The following is a 7500-nucleotide window of genomic DNA, read 5'->3' as shown; positions in this document are numbered from 1 at the left end:
GCCGTGCTCGTTTTCGAGAAAAAAATGAAAAAATGGTCAAAATCGTCGCAGAACAAAAACTCGACACGCTATCTTGTAGGCAAAAATTAGACGAATTCAAAACCGTAGTTAAAAATATCGGTCGTCGCGCTAGTTTTCGAGAAAAAAACAAAAACGTTCAAAAAATTCGAGATAAAAAAAAAAAAACCAGCCTACCAGATAGAAAAAATTACACTGAACAAATATCATATAGGTCAAAATATGTGTTAGCGTACTAGTTTTCGAGATATAGACGAAAAACCGTCGCCGCCGATCGGTACGTCGGTCGATGCGAAAGCACCGCGCGACCGAGCGCCCGCCTAAAAGACCAGTTCGAACATACCGAAAAATCAAGAAACCGTAACTTCCTTAATAATTGAGCTAGGACAAAAAATCGACACGCTATCTTGCAGGAAAAAATCCGGGGAACACGATGGCGTCGTCAAAAGTGCAGGTCGTCGAGCTCGTTTTCGAGAAAAAAAAAAAAAAATTCTCAAAATTCGACAAAAAAATAAAACGATCAGTGGACCGTGTAGAGAATATAAAACTGCATAAGAATCGTATAGACGAAAATTGGCGTTCACGTGCTCGTTTTTGTGGAAAAAATTAAAAAAGCTCTCAAACTTCGAGATAAAAAAAAAAAAAACCATCTACCAGGTAGCCAACGGTAAACGGTACAAGTATCGTACGGGCGAAAATGAGCGTTACCGTGCTCGTTTTCGAGTTATTGACGAAAAACAGCCTGGAGCGATCGCTCCGGCGGTCGACGCGCGAAAGTTTCTAAGTCCGCTCTGCTCCGAAACACCGCTCCGGCGTCAAAAATCGTCGTAGGACAAAAAATAGACACGCTATCTTGCAGGAAAAAATCCGGGGAACACGATGGCGTCGTCAAAAGTGCAGGTCGTCGAGCTAGTTTTCGAGAAAAAAAAAAAAAAATTCTCAAAACTCGACAAAAAAATAAAACGATCAGTGGACCGTGTAGAGAATCTAAAACTGCATAAGAATCGTATAGACCAAAATTGGCGTTCACGTGCTCGTTTTTGAGAAAAAAGTTAAAAAAGCTCTCAAAATTCGAGATAAAAAAAAAACAAACCATCTGCCAGGTAGCCAACGGTAAACGGTACAAGTATCGTACGGGCGAAAACGAGCGTTACCGTGCTCGTTTTCGAGTTATTGACGAAAAACAGCCTGGAGCGATCGGTCCGGCGGTCGACGCGCGAAAGTTTCTAAGTCCGCTCTGCTCCGAATCATCGCTCCGGCGTCAAAAATCGTCGTAGGACAAAAAATCGCCACCCTATCTTGCAGGAAAAAATCCGGGGAACACGATGGCGTCGTCAAAAGTGCAGGTCGTCGAGCTCGTTTTCGAAAAAAAAAAAAAAATTCTCAAAATTCGACAAAAAAATAAAACGAACAGTGGACCGTGTAGAGAATATAAAACTGCATAAGAATCGTATAGACGAAAATTGGCGTTCACGTGCTCGTTTTTGTGGAAAAAATTAAAAAAGCTCTCAAACTTCGAGATAAAAAAAAAAAGAACCATCTACCAGGTAGCCAACGGTAAACGGTACAAGTATCGTACGGGCGAAAATGAGCGTTACCGTGCTCGTTTTCGAGTTATTGACGAAAAACAGCCTGGAGCGATCGCTCCGGCGGTCGACGCGCTAAAGTTTCTAAGTCCGCTCTGCTCCGAACCACCGCTCCGGCGTCAAAAATCGTCGTAGGACAAAAAATAGACACGCTATCTTGCAGGAAAAAATCCGGGGAACACGATGGCGTCGTCAAAAGTGCAGGTCGTCGAGCTCGTTTTCGAGAAAAAAAAAAAAAAATTCTCAAAATTCGACAAAAAAATAAAACGATCAGTGGACCGTGTAGACAATATAAAACTGCATAAGAATCGTATAGACGAAAATTGGCGTTCACGTGCTCGTTTTTGTGGAAAAAATTAAAAAAGCTCTCAAACTTCGAGATAAAAAAAAAAAAAACCGTCTACCAGGTAGCCAACGGTAAACGGTACAAGTATCGTACGGGCGAAAATGAGCGTTACCGTGCTCGTTTTCGAGTTATTGACGAAAAACAGCCTGGAGCGATCGCTCCGGCGGTCGACGCGCGAAAGTTTCTAAGTCCGCTCTGCTCCGAAACACCGCTCCGGCGTCAAAAATCGTCGTAGGACAAAAAATAGACACGCTATCTTGCAGGAAAAAATCCGGGGAACACGATGGCGTCGTCAAAAGTGCAGGTCGTCGAGCTAGTTTTCGAGAAAAAAAAAAAAAAATTCTCAAAACTCGACAAAAAAATAAAACGATCAGTGGACCGTGTAGAGAATCTAAAACTGCATAAGAATCGTATAGACCAAAATTGGCGTTCACGTGCTCGTTTTTGAGAAAAAAGTTAAAAAAGCTCTCAAAATTCGAGATAAAAAAAAAACAAACCATCTGCCAGGTAGCCAACGGTAAACGGTACAAGTATCGTACGGGCGAAAACGAGCGTTACCGTGCTCGTTTTCGAGTTATTGACGAAAAACAGCCTGGAGCGATCGGTCCGGCGGTCGACGCGCGAAAGTTTCTAAGTCCGCTCTGCTCCGAATCATCGCTCCGGCGTCAAAAATCGTCGTAGGACAAAAAATCGCCACCCTATCTTGCAGGAAAAAATCCGGGGAACACGATGGCGTCGTCAAAAGTGCAGGTCGTCGAGCTCGTTTTCGAAAAAAAAAAAAAAAATTCTCAAAATTCGACAAAAAAATAAAACGAACAGTGGACCGTGTAGAGAATATAAAACTGCATAAGAATCGTATAGACGAAAATTGGCGTTCACGTGCTCGTTTTTGTGGAAAAAATTAAAAAAGCTCTCAAACTTCGAGATAAAAAAAAAAAGAACCATCTACCAGGTAGCCAACGGTAAACGGTACAAGTATCGTACGGGCGAAAATGAGCGTTACCGTGCTCGTTTTCGAGTTATTGACGAAAAACAGCCTGGAGCGATCGCTCCGGCGGTCGACGCGCTAAAGTTTCTAAGTCCGCTCTGCTCCGAAACACCGCTCCGGCGTCAAAAATCGTCGTAGGACAAAAAATAGACACGCTATCTTGCAGGAAAAAATCCGGGGAACACGATGGCGTCGTCAAAAGTGCAGGTCGTCGAGCTCGTTTTCGAGAAAAAAAAAAAAAAATTCTCAAAATTCGACAAAAAAATAAAACGATCAGTGGACCGTGTAGACAATATAAAACTGCATAAGAATCGTATAGACGAAAATTGGCGTTCACGTGCTCGTTTTTGTGGAAAAAATTAAAAAAGCTCTCAAACTTCGAGATAAAAAAAAAAAAAACCGTCTACCAGGTAGCCAACGGTAAACGGTACAAGTATCGTACGGGCGAAAATGAGCGTTACCGTGCTCGTTTTCGAGTTATTGACGAAAAACAGCCTGGAGCGATCGCTCCGGCGGTCGACGCGCGAAAGTTTCTAAGTCCGCTCTGCTCCGAAACACCGCTCCGGCGTCAAAAATCGTCGTAGGACAAAAAATAGACACGCTATCTTGCAGGAAAAAATCCGGGGAACACGATGGCGTCGTCAAAAGTGCAGGTCGTCGAGCTAGTTTTCGAGAAAAAAAAAAAAAAATTCTCAAAACTCGACAAAAAAATAAAACGATCAGTGGACCGTGTAGAGAATCTAAAACTGCATAAGAATCGTATAGACCAAAATTGGCGTTCACGTGCTCGTTTTTGAGAAAAAAGTTAAAAAAGCTCTCAAAATTCGAGATAAAAAAAAAACAAACCATCTGCCAGGTAGCCAACGGTAAACGGTACAAGTATCGTACGGGCGAAAACGAGCGTTACCGTGCTCGTTTTCGAGTTATTGACGAAAAACAGCCTGGAGCGATCGGTCCGGCGGTCGACGCGCGAAAGTTTCTAAGTCCGCTCTGCTCCGAATCATCGCTCCGGCGTCAAAAATCGTCGTAGGACAAAAAATCGCCACCCTATCTTGCAGGAAAAAATCCGGGGAACACGATGGCGTCGTCAAAAGTGCAGGTCGTCGAGCTCGTTTTCGAAAAAAAAAAAAAAAATTCTCAAAATTCGACAAAAAAATAAAACGAACAGTGGACCGTGTAGAGAATATAAAACTGCATAAGAATCGTATAGACGAAAATTGGCGTTCACGTGCTCGTTTTTGTGGAAAAAATTAAAAAAGCTCTCAAACTTCGAGATAAAAAAAAAAAGAACCATCTACCAGGTAGCCAACGGTAAACGGTACAAGTATCGTACGGGCGAAAATGAGCGTTACCGTGCTCGTTTTCGAGTTATTGACGAAAAACAGCCTGGAGCGATCGCTCCGGCGGTCGACGCGCTAAAGTTTCTAAGTCCGCTCTGCTCCGAAACACCGCTCCGGCGTCAAAAATCGTCGTAGGACAAAAAATAGACACGCTATCTTGCAGGAAAAAATCCGGGGAACACGATGGCGTCGTCAAAAGTGCAGGTCGTCGAGCTCGTTTTCGAGAAAAAAAAAAAAAAATTCTCAAAATTCGACAAAAAAATAAAACGATCAGTGGACCGTGTAGACAATATAAAACTGCATAAGAATCGTATAGACGAAAATTGGCGTTCACGTGCTCGTTTTTGTGGAAAAAATTAAAAAAGCTCTCAAACTTCGAGATAAAAAAAAAAAAACCGTCTACCAGGTAGCCAACGGTAAACGGTACAAGTATCGTACGGGCGAAAACGAGCGTTACCGTGCTCGTTTTCGAGTTATTGACGAAAAACAGCCTGGAGCGATCGGTCCGGCGGTCGACGCGCGAAAGTTTCTAAGTCCGCTCTGCTCCGAATCATCGCTCCGGCGTCAAAAATCGTCGTAGGACAAAAAATCGCCACCCTATCTTGCAGGAAAAAATCCGGGGAACACGATGGCGTCGTCAAAAGTGCAGGTCGTCGAGCTCGTTTTCGAGAAAAAAAAAAAAAAATTCTCAAAATTCGACAAAAAAATAAAACGATCACTGGACCGTGTAGAGAATATAAAACTGCATAAGAATCGTATAGACGAAAATTGGCGTTCACGTGCTCGTTTTTGTTGAAAAAATTAAAAAAGCTCTCAAACTTCGAGATAAAAAAAAAAAAACCATCTACCAGGTAGCCAACGGTAAACGGTACAAGTATCGTACGGGCGAAAATGAGCGTTACCGTGCTCGTTTTCGAGTTATTGACGAAAAACAGCCTGGAGCGATCGCTCCGGCGGTCGACGCGCGAAAGTTTCTAAGTCCGCTCTGCTCCGAAACACCGCTCCGGCGTCAAAAATCGTCGTAGGACAAAAAATCGCCACCCTATCTTGCAGGAAAAAATCCGGGGAACACGATGGCGTCGTCAAAAGTGCAGGTCGTCGAGCTCGTTTTCGAGAAAAAAAAAAAAAAATTCTCAAAATTCGACAAAAAAATAAAACGATCATTGGACCGTGTAGAGAATCTAAAACTGCATAAGAATCGTACAGACGAAAATTGGCGTTCACGTGCTCGTTTTTGTGGAAAAAATTAAAAAAGCTCTCAAACTTCGAGATAAAAAAAAAAAAAACCATCTACCAGGTAGCCAACGGTAAACGGTACAAGTATCGTACGGGCGAAAACGAGCGTTACCGTGCTCGTTTTCGAGTTATTGACGAAAAACAGCCTGGAGCGATCGGTCCGGCGGTCGACGCGCGAAAGTTTCTCTAAGTCCGCTCTGCTCCGAATCATCGCTCCGGCGTCAAAAATCGTCGTAGGACAAAAAATAGACACGCTATCTTGCAGGAAAAAATCCGGGGAACACGATGGCGTCGTCAAAAGTGCAGGTCGTCGAGCTCGTTTTCGAGAAAAAAAAAAAAAAATTCTCAAAATTCGACAAAAAAATAAAACGATCAGTGGACCGTGTAGAGAATATAAAACTGCATAAGAATCGTATAGACGAAAATTGGCGTTCACGTGCTCGTTTTTGTGGAAAAAATTAAAAAAGCTCTCAAACTTCGAGATAAAAAAAAAAAAAACCATCTACCAGGTAGCCAACGGTAAACGGTACAAGTATCGTACGGGCGAAAATGAGCGTTACCGTGCTCGTTTTCGAGTTATTGACGAAAAACAGCCTGGAGCGATCGCTCCGGCGGTCGACGCGCGAAAGTTTTCAAGTCCGCTCTGCTCCGAAACACCGCTCCGGCGTCAAAAATCGTCGTAGGACAAAAAATAGACACGCTATCTTGCAGGAAAATATCCGGGGAACACGATGGCGTCGTCAAAAGTGCAGGTCGTCGAGCTCGTTTTCGAGAAAAAAAAAAAAAAATTCTCAAAATTCGACAAAAAAATAAAACGATCATTGGACCGTGTAGAGAATCTAAAACTGCATAAGAATCGTATAGACCAAAATTGGCCTTAACGTGCTGGTTTTCGAGTTATTGACGATAAGCCGGTATATATATGTCCGAGATAAAAAAAAAGATAGGGACAGTGGGAATCTCCTATACTATCACGGGCGTGTATTCTCCTACTAGTTTGATGGTTGTTGTTGCATAAACCAGCGACTGTTTGGCCCGCCGTTTAACCGCGCGGTTTAAAATTGCAACACAATGTTGGTGTCGCTCCGGGGTGAAAAAATGGAAAAACGACATACTTTACGCATAGGGGCGGCTGATCTTAACATATTTTGTCATGTCACCACCCCAGTGACTCTAAGACGGATTTTGCCGTCGCACGTTTTTTTATTAAAAAGTTATTAGTATATAAAAGATTTCGTTAAGCAAAAAGACACGAATATGGGAGTAGGACAAAAAATCGCCAGCCTATCTTGCAGGAAAAAATCCGGGGAACACGATGGCGTCGTCAAAAGTGCAGGTCGTCGAGCTAGTTTTCGAGAAAAAAAAAAAAAAATTCTCAAAACTCGACAAAAAAATAAAACGATCAGTGGACCGTGTAGAGAATCTAAAACTGCATAAGAATCGTATAGACCAAAATTGGCGTTCACGTGCTCGTTTTTGAGAAAAAAGTTAAAAAAGCTCTCAAAATTCGAGATAAAAAAAAAACAAACCATCTGCCAGGTAGCCAACGGTAAACGGTACAAGTATCGTACGGGCGAAAACGAGCGTTACCGTGCTCGTTTTCGAGTTATTGACGAAAAACAGCCTGGAGCGATCGGTCCGGCGGTCGACGCGCGAAAGTTTCTAAGTCCGCTCTGCTCCGAATCATCGCTCCGGCGTCAAAAATCGTCGTAGGACAAAAAATCGCCACCCTATCTTGCAGGAAAAAATCCGGGGAACACGATGGCGTCGTCAAAAGTGCAGGTCGTCGAGCTCGTTTTCGAGAAAAAAAAAAAAAAATTCTCAAAATTCGACAAAAAAATAAAACGAACAGTGGACCGTGTAGAGAATATAAAACTGCATAAGAATCGTATAGACGAAAATTGGCGTTCACGTGCTCGTTTTTGTGGAAAAAATTAAAAAAGCTCTCAAACTTCGAGATAAAAAAAAAAAGAACCATCTACCAGG

The sequence above is a fragment of the Colletes latitarsis genome, unplaced genomic scaffold (assembly GCF_051014445.1).
Source record: "Colletes latitarsis isolate SP2378_abdomen unplaced genomic scaffold, iyColLati1 scaffold0168, whole genome shotgun sequence".
Classification (NCBI taxonomy): domain Eukaryota; kingdom Metazoa; phylum Arthropoda; class Insecta; order Hymenoptera; family Colletidae; genus Colletes; species Colletes latitarsis.
Note: the sequence above shows the minus strand (reverse complement) of the source record.